Source organism: Podarcis vaucheri, assembly GCF_965113315.1.
Source record: "Podarcis vaucheri genome assembly, chromosome: 3".
In the NCBI taxonomy this organism is placed as follows: Eukaryota; Metazoa; Chordata; class Lepidosauria; order Squamata; family Lacertidae; genus Podarcis; species Podarcis vaucheri.
The window spans coordinates 94,233,511-94,249,068 of NC_138761.1; the positions used below are offsets into that span (position 1 = coordinate 94,233,511).

General features: G+C 41.6%; 1 long non-coding RNA gene across 1 annotated transcript; it reads right to left on the reverse strand.

The window, feature by feature from the left end:
* Positions 1 to 1,147: 1,147 nt before the first annotated feature.
* LOC309529982 lies at positions 1,148 to 4,264 on the reverse strand. Its single transcript, XR_014218580.1, has 2 exons — positions 4,156 to 4,264; positions 1,148 to 1,855 (listed from the first exon to the last, which is right to left on the reverse strand). It is a non-coding gene; the product is annotated as an uncharacterized lncRNA (long non-coding RNA).
* Positions 4,265 to 15,558: the final 11,294 nt, after the last annotated feature.

Sequence of the window (15,558 nt, forward strand, 5' to 3'; positions counted from 1 at the left end):
AAGCTGAAGCCCACAAGAAGCTGCTACCCAATGAAACATAGGAGCATGAAATATACGAGTCAAGTCAAAATAATAGAAAGACCGCCATATTTATATACTGTTGGTGTATCTGTCCTGCCCTTTGCAATATAGTCTCTAGGCTGTTGTTGTTTAGTTGTTTAGTCATGTCCGACTCTTCGTGACCCCATGGACCAGAGCACGCCAGGCACTCCTGTCTTCCACTGCCTCCCACAGTTTGGTCAAACTCATGCTCATAGCTTCGAGAACACTGTCCAACCATCTCGTCCTCTGCTGTCCCCTTCTCCTTGTGCCCTCAATCTTGCCCAACACCAGTGTCTTTTCCAGGGAGTCTTCTCTTCTCATGAGGTGGCCAAAGTATAGGAGCCTTCAGGATCTGTCCTTCCAGTGAGCACTCAGGGCTGATTTCTTTAAGAATGGATAGGTTTGATCTTCTTGCAGTCCATGGAACTCTCAAGAGTCTCCTCCAGCACCATAATTCAAAAGCATCAATTCTTCGGTTATCAGCCTTCTTTATGGTCCAGCTCTCACTTCCATACATCACTACTGGGAAAACCATAGCTTTAACTATATTGACCTTTGTTGGCAAGGTGATATCTCTGCTTTTTAAGATGCTGTCTAGGTTTGTCATTGCTTTTCTCCCAAGAAGCAGGCATCTTTTAATTTTGTGACTGCTGTTACCATCTGCAGTGATCATGGAGCCCAAGAAAGCAGCTTACAATAAAAACAGAAATGCCAGCAAATAGTTAAAACAGAAGGTGAAACAATAAAAAACCTGCAGTTTAAAATGTAAATCAAAGCATCCTAAAAGGCAATTTGCAAAGATCTCCAATGCCATTAAACATTGTTAATGTAATATGGGAATCCAGGTGCATCTGAGCAGATCAGCCAGAGGTTAGGGATTAAGAACATTGGAGATAGAGTTAAGATTTCAGGACCAAGGACAGATCACAGAGAAGCAGAACTCCAAGCATCTCTGATCAGGAATTCAGTGAGGACTGAAATATTTTGCTGGGGCTTGAGAATTTTGGCCACATATTAGCCCTTCTTCTCCTTCTCCTTCTCCTTCTCCTTCTCCTTCTCCTTCTCCTTCTCCTTCTCCTTCTCCTTCTCCTTCTCCTTCTCCCTCTTCTTTTTCTTTGGTATATGCCATTTTAAATTTACAAAGGAACACCCTGAGCTTAGAGGCACATTCAGGCACCCAAACATATAATTGTAGTGTTTGAAAAAACAGTATCGGTCCCCTCCAAAGCAAACTGCACCAACTTGTCCTCCAAAAACTCTCCTCCTTCTTTCCTGATTCAAAACTTTGCATTGTCCCCACCCTGCTGAAAATGAAGATCAGGTCTGTAGGACCGAGGGGGAAAGTGTGGGCTGCATGGGGATTCTGTTGTAAGCAAAGCACAATAAGAGAGACCGTGGAGCTGATTATATGACATGGAAGATAAGCAGGTGCTTTAACTTGGAATCTCCTTAGGGGTTTTTTTGGACCCTGAATTTGCAAATGTCTCAACACTTCCCACTGTGGCTGCTTCCAACTCTGCAGGCAAAGTAAAATAAACATTTTATGAGTTCTTCAGTGTTATCACAGAAATTGTTGTGATGTGCTGCTTCACGAGGTCACCCTTCACGATAACCATGGAGAATGTGTAAGCTGTCGAAGTTGCTGGAGACGCAGGTGTTATCTTTGGGAAATCTGTCTCTTTGGATCTGATCTTGCCCCCATTCTAGGCTGCAGATGTACTGCGATGCATGTGCTCTCTGCAAGACATCCTTTCAAGACTCTGCAAATCAACCTCTTAGGTCCAGAGCACACTATGCAGGTTGGAGACGTGTGCTTGAAGAAGCAGATAATGAAAATTAAATCTGGACAATTAAATTATTCCAATATAGTCAACTGCATCCTTTTAAATTATATCTGAGGTGAAGAATTGCCCAAAATTAACTTCCAAAATAATGCCCCCCCTTATTTAACACAGAATCGTAGCAAATAACAAGTATGCACCACACAATTTTATATAGACGGCATGCATTGCCCAGTATTGCTGTTTCTATGCAGTTTTAAAATCAATTTTAAAAAATAAAGAAAATTCATGAAGCGACTGACTGTGTAAGATTGTGCAAGAATGCAGTCCTGCTGTACTGACTTAACAAGCTCCCTGGTTAAAATCTGCTTGCTATGAATGAGCCAAAAGACTTCATACCCAGGAAAACTGTATCTGACAGACAACCTTGCAGGGTGAACATTTTTAGAGAAAAACAGGCACAACAATATGTTTTATTGGATTGTCTTGTTTTAGCACCCTTTTTGGGGGTAAACTTAACCAAGCCCTTTTTCATGCAGAAATTGTTGTGCGGCTGGTTGAGTCCAAACCATGAAGAAAGAATTTGGAAACAGCAACATGAACAACCACAATTAACATCACAAAGAATGTGACATCTTCAACCCCCTTGCTGGTCAGTAAAAAAAAACCACAACTAATTGACTTTAATGATTTTACTGTGTTTATTAAATCTCCTATATGTTATCTGAATTCACTGAATCTCCAATATGTTATCAATGATCAGAATATTGATAGCATATCAACAGCTTCTGTCTTTAGTATAAAGGTAAAGCGACCCCTGACCATTAGGTCCAATCGCAGACGACTCTGGGGTTGCGGCACTCATCTCGCTCTACTGGTCCTGGGAGCCAGTGTACAGCTGGGCCATGTGGCCGGGTCATGTGGCCAGCATGACTGAGCCATTTCTGGCGAAGCAGAGCAGTGCACGGAAACGCCGTTTACCTTCCCGCTAGAGCGGTACTTATTTATCTACTTGCACTTTGATGTGCTTTTGAACTGCTAGGTTGGCAGGAGCTGGGACCGGGCAACAGGAGCTCACCCCATAGCGGTAATTCAAACTGCTGACCTTCTGATCGGCAAGTCCTAGGCTCTGTGGTTTAACCCACAACACTACCCGCTTCCCTAAAGTCTTTAGTATACGTACTTGCTAATACATTCTATTGAAATAATGGGTGACTGGATTCAGAAAAAAATACTATTTTGCTCTATATTTTTCAACAATGCAATGGCTCAACCTGCAGATTACCCAAATAGGATGAGTCACACATAGCCTCCATTGCAGGCCTTCTTGGACCTATTTCATCATGCAGAGAATTGAAGGTCTGAGGAGGCCCTCTCTGTGTGCATAGATGATCTCTCCAATAACACATGGCTCCCAATTCTGTAGATGCACATAACAACGTGGGTGTCCCCTTTCAGACTTCAGATCCCTCTGTAGGAGATCTGGGGGCAAATCCTTCGGGGGTGACAAAACAGTGGAATGAAGACACCAGGAACATTCTATGCATTTTTCCCTATGGGGTGGAGGGAATTTGTGAAAGGAGCTTGCATTCCTAGCTTATTGGTTGCATGTAGACATTCACTCACAACTATTATGGTTTTTATGAATGGCTTTTCTGTATAGGCAACACCGATGGCAAGAGCTGGAGAAATCATTAATTGTTCTTCTTTTGAGGGGGAAAAAAAAAAGCTTTGCTCAAAAATACATACAAAACCACATTAGAACAGCTATCCCTGGTTGGAAGCCAAAGCAGTCAATCAAATAACTATGCTGCCTTTTCTCCCACCTCTGCTTCGTCCTGCACTTATATGGAGTATCTGGGGCTTGGGGAAATGTGCCCATTTTAATGAGACAACAAATCTGAGGTCTATGGGATCTCCAAAGCTCTGAGGTGTCCCAACTGGGTACAGGCTTCTCAAACTTTGCTTGAGAAGAGGCCCGTATCTCTCTGAATCTTAATCCAAATCTGAATCAAATCCATACCCCTAATCATTATTAACATTAAGGGTGCAGAATGGTTGCATTAAGATGTTTCTTCTTGTGACAAAACAAGGTTTTCCCCACCTATTTCCAGTTCCCTCAAGACTCCCCCCCCCGCTCCACCACCAATTTGCCACAGACCTTTTTATCTCCTTTCCTGTGCCCATTTGATACTTCCTGGAACAGCACATTTAGAACAACCGTTCTGTGCCAGGAGTGCTTTCCGCCCTCAATAAGATTTGTTTCACACCGTCCTCTTTAAACATGTATACGCACCACAAACCAGGCTTTATTATTCCTTGGGCCACACACCTGCAATTGGTTTCCATGGTGACAAGAGTTTTGCAGCCCCCATCTGTTTTGTTCTCAGTTCCGATTAACAGATCACTAGCTGGCGGTAAAAATGCAATTAGCGGGGAAAGGCAACTTTTCAGGTGGGTTCGGGAGTTTTAAAACCTCTCAGCAGTTGCAAATGCTGCTGGAGGAACAATAGCAACAACAAAGACCCCTTTAAATAAAACTTCTGTGGACAGAGCCCACTAGGCCTCCCAACGCTTGTTTCAGAATGGATGGTCTCCCTGGCTCCTGACATTGGGGACGAGTACAGGGAATGCACAGGGCAGTCAAGTTGGTTTCTCTTAATCCTCATGGAAGCAAGTTGAAATGTTTGCTGTGCAGTCACAAACTGAGCCCAAACATATCTTTGGAGACCCATTTCTTATTTTTTTTTAATCATATATTTGAATGGTAGCAGATCCACCTTGGATCTGGCTAAGACCTTGTACTGGGTGCTGACCTCCCAGTTGAAGACCAGTCCTCTATGGCAAGGATGGGGAACTTGTGGACTGGCCGCTGATCCATCACCGCTGATCATTGACCATGATGGTTGGAGCTGCTGGGAGTTGGAAGTCCAACAATATCTGGACAGGTTTCCCACCCTCGCTGCTCCCCGCACATGCCACAGTTCATCCTAAGTCCCACCAAACCCTTAAAGCCAAGCTGATTTAGATGCTATGCTGGGTGAGAGAGGAGATTAAAACGAGACAGTGTCTTGCTCCTTGTCTTGCCTAGGTAGCAAAATGGCACACCCAACTCAGCCAATGTGTCATTTTGGCAACTGAGGAGTCTCTCTCTCTCTCTCTCTCTCTCTCTCTCTCTCTCTCTCTCTCTCTCTCTTCCTTCCTAGGAAACAAGTAACAATTGGTGATCATTTCATGACCATCAAAAACAATTGCCCAGGCAATCACTTCACCCAGCCCTATAATTGGGCTGGCTCTTTTTCCCAGTGGGAGGAATGTCCATGATGCTTTTTTTCACATGTTCACTCACTCTGGCATATGTGTGTGTGTTGCATGTGTGTGTATCTGTCTGTCTGAAATCTCACTCACTCACTCACTCACTCACTTACTTCTCGTTCTGCCTATTCAAGCCCAGATTCCTAAATGTATGTAAGGAGCTAGGCCTAGCCTCCATTTAATAATATCTCCTTCCATTATGCATGAGCACTTTAGAGTGACAAATGAAACTTTATCTTGTCTTCCGGAGCAGAGTTTTGTTTTATTTGCAAGCCACGACGAGAGTACATTTTCTCCCCTGCTTGCTTTCTGTGTCACATTCTTAGAAGGCAATATTGCGATCTCATTTTGTCTGTCTGTCTCTTTCCACTCACTTGTCACATTACCAGCGCCTCATCAGTTCTGAATACCTGATCTTTTTAAATGTTTTACAAAAGAGGATCTCAACTGAAGCACAAGGTTTTGTGAAGTGCTATTTTTCTAGGAAAATAGGTGCAGGACCTCACCACGAACGCCTCCCTTGTTCTCTTAGAATGGCAATGGTGCCCAACCGAGAAGCGCCGGGACTCAGTTCTGGCTGATAAAAAGCCTTAGTTTTGTGATGCTTTCTTGAATACCTTGGACAAGGCCTGTCCTTTGATATGTTGCTTAAGCACATGAAAAGTTATGGGACTGCAGTCATACCTCGGGTTACAGATGCTTCAGGTTGCATTTTTTCAGGTTGTGGACTGCTGAAACCCGGGTTACTTCTGGGTTTCGGTGGTCGCACATGTGCAGAAGCACTAAATCGCGCTTTGCTCATGCGCAGAAGCGCCGAATCGCAACCCGTGCGTGCGCAGACGTGCATCCTGCACGGATCACATTCGCAACCCGAGCATCCACTATATAAGAAAGGTAAGTGTGTGTGTTTCTGTGTTTGTGTGAGAGAGATGGATGGTGTGTGGACAGGTTTCTCCTCAGCAACGCCACCCCTTTAGAATTGTCACTGCATGTTCCCCCACATGAAACAGGCTATGACTGTCAGAGAAATTAGACGTTTCAGAAGTGATTAGTGTCTTCCCTGCTTGCCTCCAGCTCTGGTGTACTCTTTACACTTTTATCTAGGCCGCTGAGGGTGTGCGGCATGAGAAATGCAAGCGAGTGCAGCCGGGAGTGTGGGGCCTGCGCAATGGCGGGTCCCAGTCAGTGATCAAACACAGGAGAAATAGAGACTGACAGTTGTCAGTGCTCAGGCATCAGCATGTTCCCAGGTGTGTGTCCCTTGAGAGGCTTTCTGTGCCAACCTCTGTCGTGGGAAGTCTGTAGCTGTGCATCACTGTGGATGGATAGCTTGAGCAAAGTTCTCAATATTTATTATTTTTCAAAATATATTTCTCTTTCTGAAAGCTGCTGTGTGTGTCATGTTCCCGCCGCCACCCCAGGGGCGGGCTGGTGCTAATCAGTGTCAAGTTCCTGTCAGCTAATGCTTTTGCTGTTTTTAGGATGGCAGCTCTGTTCTGGGAAGCGGTGAGGGATTTGGCGAGGCTGCAGCCATCCAAGGCAGCTTTCTTTCTTTCTTTCTTTTTTTTATAAAATTTTTATTGGTTTTACAAAAGTTTTTATAACAAACAAACATAAAAGAAAAACAGACAAACAAACAAATATAATTTCAAAATGTCCTTTCATAGACTTCTTTCCTCGGACTTCCCCATACCTCCCCTTTCTGCATCCTCATGTCCAAATTTTATAGCAACTTATAAATGTTTTTTCCCATCCTAATTCATCATAGTCCTTTCTTAATCTGATCTTATATTACTGCAACCCTTTCTCTCTGTAAAATCTCGACATTCTAAGCTTCATCAAGTTTATAATAGTTCTTAAGATAAATCTTAAATTTCTTCCAGTCTTCTTCCGCAGTCTCCTTTCCCTGGTCACGAATTCTGCTTGTCATTTCCGCCAATGTCATATAGTCAATCACTTTCATCTGCCATTCTTCCAAGGTGGGTAAATCTTGTGTCTTCCAATACTTTGCGATCAGTATTCTTGCTGCTGTTGTTGCATACATGAAAAAAGTTCTATCCTTTTTTGGCACCAATTGGCCGACAATGCCCAAGAGAAAGGCCTCTGGTTTCTTAAGGAAGGTATATTTAAATACCTTTTTCATTTCATTATATATCATCTCCCAGAAAACCTTAATCTTCGGGCATGTCCACCAAAGATGATAAAAAGTACCTTCAGTTTCCTTACATTTCCAACATTTGTTATCAGGCAAATGGTAAATTTTTGCTAGCTTAACTGGGGTCATGTACCACCTATAGACCATTTTCATCACATTTTCCTTTAAAGCACTACATGCCGTAAATTTAATACCAGTGTTCCACAACCTTTCCCAGTCAGCAGACATAATATTATGACCAATGTCCTGTGCCCACTTAATCATAACTGATTTAACTGTTTCGTCTTGTGTATTCCATTTCAACAGCAAGTTATACATTCTTGACAAATTCTTAGTATTGGGTTCTAACAATTCTGTCTCAAGTTTTGATTTTTCCACCTGGAAGCCAATTTTCCTGTCTTGTTTGAAAACCTCCATTATTTGATAATAGTGGAGCCAATCTTGTACTTTGGGTTTTAGTTTTTCATGGCTCTTTAATTTCAGTTTCTCTCCATCCTGTTCTAAGATCTCACAATACTTTGGCCATCCGACCTCCATATTAACTTTCTTGTGGGCCTTAGCCTCTAAGGGTGACAACCATCTAGGGGTTTTGTTTTCCAACAGATCTTTATATCTCATCCAAACATTAAACAACGCTTTCCTTACAATATGATTTTTAAAGGCACTATGCACTTTGATTTTGTCATACCATAGATATGCATGCCAGCCAAATGCATTATTGAAACCTTCTAAGTCCAAGATATCTGTATTCTCGAGGAGCATCCACTCTTTCAGCCAGCAGAATGCTGCTGCTTCATAATACAATTTTAAGTCCGGCAGGGCAAATCCCCCTCTTTCTTTTGCATCTGTTAATATTTTATATTTTATTCTGGGCTTTTTGCCCTGCCAGACAAATTTCGCAATGTCTTTCTGCCACCTCTTGAAACAGTCCATCTTGTCAATAATCTGCAAAGTTTGAAATAAAAATAACATTCTAGGCAGTACATTCATCTTAATCACTGCAATTCGGCCTAACATTGACAATCTCAAATTTGACCATATTTCTAGATCTTTTTTAATTTCTGACCAACATTTTTCATAATTGTCCTTATACAGATTCAAGTTTTTAGATGTTAAATTAACCCCTAGATATTTCACCTTCTTAACCACCGTCAGACCTGTCTCTTCTTGAAACTTATTCTTTTCCATATCTGTTAGGTTTTTCCCTAAGACTTTAGTTTTTTGTTTATTCAATTTAAATCCAGCTACCTGTCCAAATTGTTGGATTATTTCCAACACTCTTTTTGTACTAGTGTTTGGCTCCTGCAAGGTCAATACAAGGTCATCTGCGAACGCTCTTAACTTATAGTGTTTGGTTCCGACCTTTACACCTTTAACTTGCTGGTCATCTCTAATCATGTTCAGCAACACCTCCAGGACCGAAATAAAAAGCAATGGGGAAATTGGGCACCCCTGTCGTGTTCCTTTTTCTATCTTAAGTTCCTCAGTTATTACATTGTTTACAATCAACTTAGCTTTTTGTTCGGAATATATTGCACTCATACCATTCTCAAATCCTTGTCCTACCCCCATCCCATGAAGATTCTTTTTCATAAAACTCCACGAAATATTGTCAAAGGCTTTCTCCGCATCCACAAATATCAAAACTGCTTTAGTATTTATGTTCACCTCTAACTTTTCCAAAATGTCTATTATGTTCCTAACATTGTCTGAGAGGTGTCTTTTTGGGAGAAAGCCTGCTTGGTCTCTGTGAATCTTCTCCATCAGTACTCTTTTAAATCTTTTTGCTAAAATGTCTGCAAAAATTTTGTAATCCACATTCAGTAACGAAATTGGGCGGTAGTTCTTCAGTTGAGTCTTTTCAGTCTCTGTCTTTGGTATGAGTGAGATATATGCTTCTTTCCACGATTCGGGTGCCTTTTTTCCCTCTAAAATCTCGTTACAAACTTCCTTTAACGGTTGTATCAGCCATTCCTTTAAAGATTTGTAATATCTGGAAGTCAGTCCGTCTGGCCCTGGAGATTTGCCCAATTGCATGTCCTGAATGGCACCCTCTATCTCTTGTTCTGTTATTCTCTGGTTTAGCTCCACCTTGCTATGATGAGAGATTTTTTGTAATCCATATTTATTAAGGAATTTATCTATGTCCTCTTCATTTTGTAATCCTTGGGAATAAAGTTTTTTAAAATAACTCACAAAACAATTTCTTATCTCGTTGGGTTTAGATATATTTTTTCCATCCACTTCTAGACTTGTGACTGTATTTAATTTCTGTCTTTTCTTAAGTTGCCATGCCAGAAGTTTACCACATTTGTCTGCCGACTCAAATGTCTTTTGTTTCATTTGCTTTATTTTCCATTCTATCTCTTGGTTCATCAATTCCATATATTGTGTTTGATACAACTTAATCTCCCTCAAAATCTCCTGGGACTTTGGTTTTGATCTTAATTTTTTCTCTCCTTCTTTTATCTTTTCCAAAAAATTTTCCTTTTTCTCATTCTGTTTTCTCTTCTTTATTGAATTTTGTTGAATCAAAAATCCTCGCATCACAGCTTTACTTGCGTCCCAGATCACTCTTTTTTCCACATCGCCCTTTAGATTGATTTCAAAATAGTCCTTTAGAGTTTTTTGGGCCTTCATGTGGATCTCTCTATCTCGAAATAGGGTGTCATTCATTCTCCATCTAAACTGACCAGTTGTTGTAAATTTCATTTCCATCTTCACGGTGTTATGGTCGGAACAGGTTTTTGGGCAGATTTCTACCTTCTTAATCTTCGGAGCCATTCCACTAGTAACCCATATTTGGTCGATTCTGGTCCAGGTCATCTTTGCATGAGAGAAAAAGGTTCCCTCTCTTTCAAGAGGGTTCCTTGTTCTCCAAATGTCTATTAAGTCCATATTTTCAGTCATTTCGAAGAAAGTCTTCGGGAGTCTCCCTTCTTTAGTAAGTGTCAGTCTTTGTGTCTTGTCCATGTTTGTAGAAACTACACCATTCATATCTCCCATGATTATCATATTGTATTCCAAATAATCCGTCAAAGTTTCATGGAGTTTTTTGAAGAATTCTGCTTTACCTTCATTTGGCGCATAGATCCCAATTATCAAAAATTTTTCTCCTTGTACCTGAATCTCCACCGCTAAATATCTTCCTTGTTCATCTTTGAACGTCATTTTTGGAGCCCACTTCTCTTTTACATAAATCACAACTCCTCTTTTTTTCACTTTGTCCGACGAAATAAATTCTTGTCCCAATTTTTTATTCATAAGCAGTCTCCTGTGTGCTCTAGTTATATGAGTTTCCTGTAAGCAAATCAAGTCCAGTTGTTCTCTGTACAAAATATGGAATATTTGTCGTCTCTTCAAAGGACTGTTCATCCCATTACAATTCCAGCTAAGGAATTGCAGGGCCATCTTGTTATTTTTCTGGTATTCCTCCAACAGCTCCCAATTGTTGTTCCTCCTCTGTTGGTGGTGGAAGGTTCTGTCCAAACGAAAGGTTCAGGATGTCTATTACACTCTTTTGCTCAGCAATTGGGTCTACACTTCCTTTCTGTAAATCTTCTTGATTTCTTTGCAGGAACCTGTCTTTATCCTGTATCGTCTTTATTTTCACCTTCTTCCCCCTATAGTCAAAAGACAGTCCCTGTGGAAATTCCCACCTGAAGAGAATGGTGTTCTTCTTCAACAGGTAGACCAAATCCTTATAAGAAGCTCTCAAGTCCAAAATATGTTTAGGAATGTCTTTAAAGATCTGTATCGGTGAGTTCCCAATTTGTAAGGCCTTTTCAAAGTGCAGTCTTAGAATTTTGTCTCTTTCCTCCTTCGATCTCAAGGTAATCAGACAGTCTCTCGGCGCCTTTCTGTTCTGTCTTCTGCCCAGTCTAAATGCTGTTGTGATTTTAAATTCGTCTTCCTCTAGATCTTCCCAGGAATCAGCAAACTCTTTCGTTAAAAAGTCCGTAAGATTGTCTCCTTCGTCCTCTGGAATTGATCGTAATTTCAAATTCCTTTCTTTTCTTTGTAGTTCCCACAATGCCAGAGTTGCGTCGTGGTCATAGACCTTCCTGGCAATCGGTTCTAATTTTTCCTGGGTCTCTCCAGCAATAGTTCTGGCTTCCTCCGCAATTTGGCGTGTGGCAGAATTTTCTTGCGTAAGCCTGTTTATAGATTCTGTATTCAGGTCAAGTCTTGTTGTTAAATCTGTCAATTTCTGTGAATTCTCTGTCAATTTCTTGGTATTTTCTGCCGTCTGCTTTGTTAGATTCTCCAGAGACTGGTTTATCTTAAGAAGGGCTTGCGACACTGCATCCATGGAGACTGCTGTACCTTTTTCTTGTCCTGTTGTCACTGTAGGAGTTATGCCTGAGATCGAGCCTCTTTTCTTGTGTTGCTGTAGCTGTTGTTGATATTGCCTTGTCTTGGCTCTCGTGCTTATCTCGTCTGCTGGGCCACTCATATCCCAAGGTCGTTTCCCACGAGAGCCTTCTCCTAAAGGAAAATTCCACTGTCCCAAAGCGTAGCAACTTTTAATTTACCCTCTAGAGGGAGCAAATCAAGATGTCCGCAAACAAAGGCAAAGAGTATTTAAAAAAGCAAATTTATCGGGAGGCTTCTATATGTATATTGCAACACTTTCCCAGTAGATAAAGTCCCAGCCTTCCCTGATATATTGTGTCCACAGAGTCCCAAAACTTTGTATCAAATAAGCAATGAGACTTCCACTTTGTTACTTTCACAAGAGTCTAAAGTCAGTTCAGTGTTCCTTTGTTCTAATAGCAGTTTGTGCCAGGTTGAAGGCTGCAGAGAGTTCCCTTTCCTTTAAGTTGGTCATGCAGCTTATAAAATCACTTATTCCTCCCCTCTGCCCTGCAAGCTAGAGGGGATAGTCAAAGTCCAAATGTCGGATTCAAGCAGTTAAAGACAATATCCCATACGGATGCAGCTCAGTAACTTTCGTTGCTTTAATTGTCATGCAGTCGGGGGAAGGCAGACTTCCTTAATTTTCGCCTTTCCCGTTTTCAGCCTAATTTCAAGTAGTTTTGACACGAATAGAGGTTCGATCTTACTCACGGGTCTTTTTTGTCCAGATTATTCAGGAAGGGAATCGGCGCTCTCCACTAATGGCGACGCGGCTTCACCCTGCGGGCTGGGTAGCGATTCTCAGCACCGCGCTCCCCGTTGTCGTTCCGGAGCCTTTCTGCGGTAAAGGGGGGCGCTTCAGGTGCCCACCGAATCTCCTTGTTCACAGGCTCCGTTCCTGTGATTTTAGGGGTCCCCCGCTTGCCGTAGCGGGTCAGACCCGAACTCGCAGAGCCGTCCTCTCTCCGGAGCTCGGAGAGGGAGCAGCCATTAGCGCTGGCGCCGAACCGGAAGTCAGCTTTCTTTCTTTCTTTAAAGGGATTTTGTATTTCTGAAGAAGGGAGAGTTGTGTAAAATGAAAGGGGAAGCACCGCTCCTAAACATGTTGTCGTGTACCACAGGAACTGACAAGCAGTATTGGAAGTTAAGTTCCCTTGATGGTTTTCTGCAGTAACAGGCTGAATCTAGACACATATATATGTAAAATAAAACGCTGTGAAAATGCTTTGTTTAATTTTTTAAAAAAGATTAATATGGAATTTCCCATTAGCTTACCATCACCATCTAGTGTCAGTTTTGTATAAGGCACTTAAAACACACTTAAAACGTTATGTTTTTTCCCTTTTAGTATATAAACTTTTTACAGTGGTACCTCGAGTTACATATGCTTCAGGTTACATACGCTTCAGGTTACAGACTCTGCTAACCCAGAAATAATGCTTCAGGTTACGAACTTTGCTTCAGGATGAGAACAGAATTTGTGTTCTGGCGGTGTGGCGGCAGCAGGAGGCCCCATTAGCTAAAGTGGTGCTTCAGGTTAAGAACAGTTTCAGGTTAAGTATGGACTTTCGGAACGAATTAAGTACTTAACCTGAGGTACCACTGTATACATGTTGAAAATTATAGTATAATAAGCCTTGTGATGTAATATGCTAATGTTTACCGATGTAATGTAAGAACTTTAATAAATAAATAAAATTCAAAAAAATAAAAATAAAACGTTATGTTTGCGGCTGTATTGCTGAGTCCACAGTTGAGGCTTTTCTTTCTTTTCTTTTTTCCCAATTATATTTTATTAAATTTTCAAAAAAAAAATCACATATACATTCTAATACATACGAATCTTTTTCTTTTGTTTCGTCTGAAAACCAAGCCATTGTGATTCTTCCTGCTAAACATCTTATCTCCCCCATTTTACAAAGCCAGGAAAGAGCAAATGGCCAACTTCCAATCATCTGAGATTTTACAAGGCAGTGACCACACGCCTTTCAAACTTTTCTCTGTGTGTAACCTTAGAGACTAAACGGGCCCCCCCCCCAAAAAGGTCAGGTTGTAGATTTCTGCACCCAGTGCTGTTTTCTGTATTTACATGGTGTGTCTGTGGGAAATAGATATCCATGCCAGAGTACAGTGCATTGCAATCCATACTAGGATTTATTTTTAACTGCTTCAAAAATGTTCTCAGAAAGCGCCAGATTTTAAATGAATACAGCTGTGATTTGCCTTACAGTAGCTCTAATTGCTAATCTGTTTTTTAGATGTTCATAATGGTCCCTACATGCACCTCCTTAAGAGGCATATTGAGTTGAAACCAAAGTCCTAGAACTGCTGACGTGACAGGAAAAAAACGGTCCTTTTCACTGCCTGCCAAATGTCTTGTAATTCTATAAGAACCTTCATTGTGAAAAAGAAGATAAAAGAAAAGCGGCCTTTATTATCCTAACGGCAACTACATACCTTTCTGCAGTGGTGTATAAACCTCCTGTAATTTATTTTTATTTTTATTTTGGCTCCGTAACTTGTAGTGTTGTAGCGTGTTCTGTTCTGTTTTTTCAATGCACCATCTGGCTGATGAAACTTAACATCTAGAGCCGAGGATTACACAGTAAAAAATGGGGCAGGGAAATGAATGGAATCTTCTGAACAGTTAGTTTTAATCAATTGGAAAACAATTATGCTGGCATTGTTGGCAGGAGTTAAACTCTCCACCACAGCAGCGTTAAAAAGCAAACTCCCCCACCCCTCCACTCCACTACCCAAAAAACCAGATGTCTTATAAAATGCAATATAAACTACATACATAAACTACTTTCACCGTGAAGCATGTCTTGTAGGAGTGAAGACATCTAGAATTATAGGATTGCTCCGAACAGGACCATAGAGCCACTGCTTACACTTTAACCTACCTAAATCCTAGCTTTCAGGTGCTGTTTGATAATTAAGCCAGTGGTGAGGAAATCAGGAAATCACTACCTAATTCCTAGCTTTCAGGTGCTTTTTGATAATTAAGCCAATTGTGAGGAAATCAAGGAAATCACACGCAAGCAGCAGGTTCCTTCACCCTTACACATCTCTCCAGGCAAGCAAGAGTCATGGCTGCAGTTCAAGGTCACATGCCATCCAGGTGAAGGCATTCAAGGAGTTTGTGGAGGCAGGCTCATGAGGGGCATGGCCTGGGTGGAGGTGTGGCCTGTTTATTAATTTAAATTTATTAATTATTAAATTTATATACCATCCTTTGGCCGAAGGTCACAGGAAGGTTTACAGCATAGTACCTCGGGTTAAGAACTTTGCTTCAGAATGAGAACAGAAATTGTGCGGTGGCAGCGGCAGCAGGAGGCCTCATTAGTTAAAGTGGTACCTCAGGTTAAGAACAGTTTCAGGTTAAGAACAGACCTCCAGAACGAATTAAGTACTTAACCCGAGGTACCACTGTGTTGTTATTTCCTCCTCACCTCTTTCCAGGAAAAGGAGTCTTTGGCAAACAAGGGACTCTGCTTTAACTAAATACTAGCTGATACCCATCAATGTTTGACATGCATATTTACATACACATAACAAATACATTCCTGCCCATTCACTCAGGCACCGCTAACTGCCTGCCTCCATTGCGGGCCTGATGTGTGGAATAGGGAGGGGACGGAGAGTCTAGGGATTCTGGGGCTCCAACCACTGTGATGGTGGTGGTGAGCCAAGCCCTTCCATTGTTCATGACCAAAGCTGGACCATTGGAGGTCTATGCATTTGTAGCTGTGCCCACTAGCCAGATCTAAAACTGTTTCTGCACGTGCTCAGATTCATGGTCATGGAGGCACGCCCTGGAAAAAAGGGATGAAATGATTTTGCAGATCTCTCTTAGCAAAACATCTTAGAAGAGCTGTTTACAGACATCCCATTGCCTTAGCC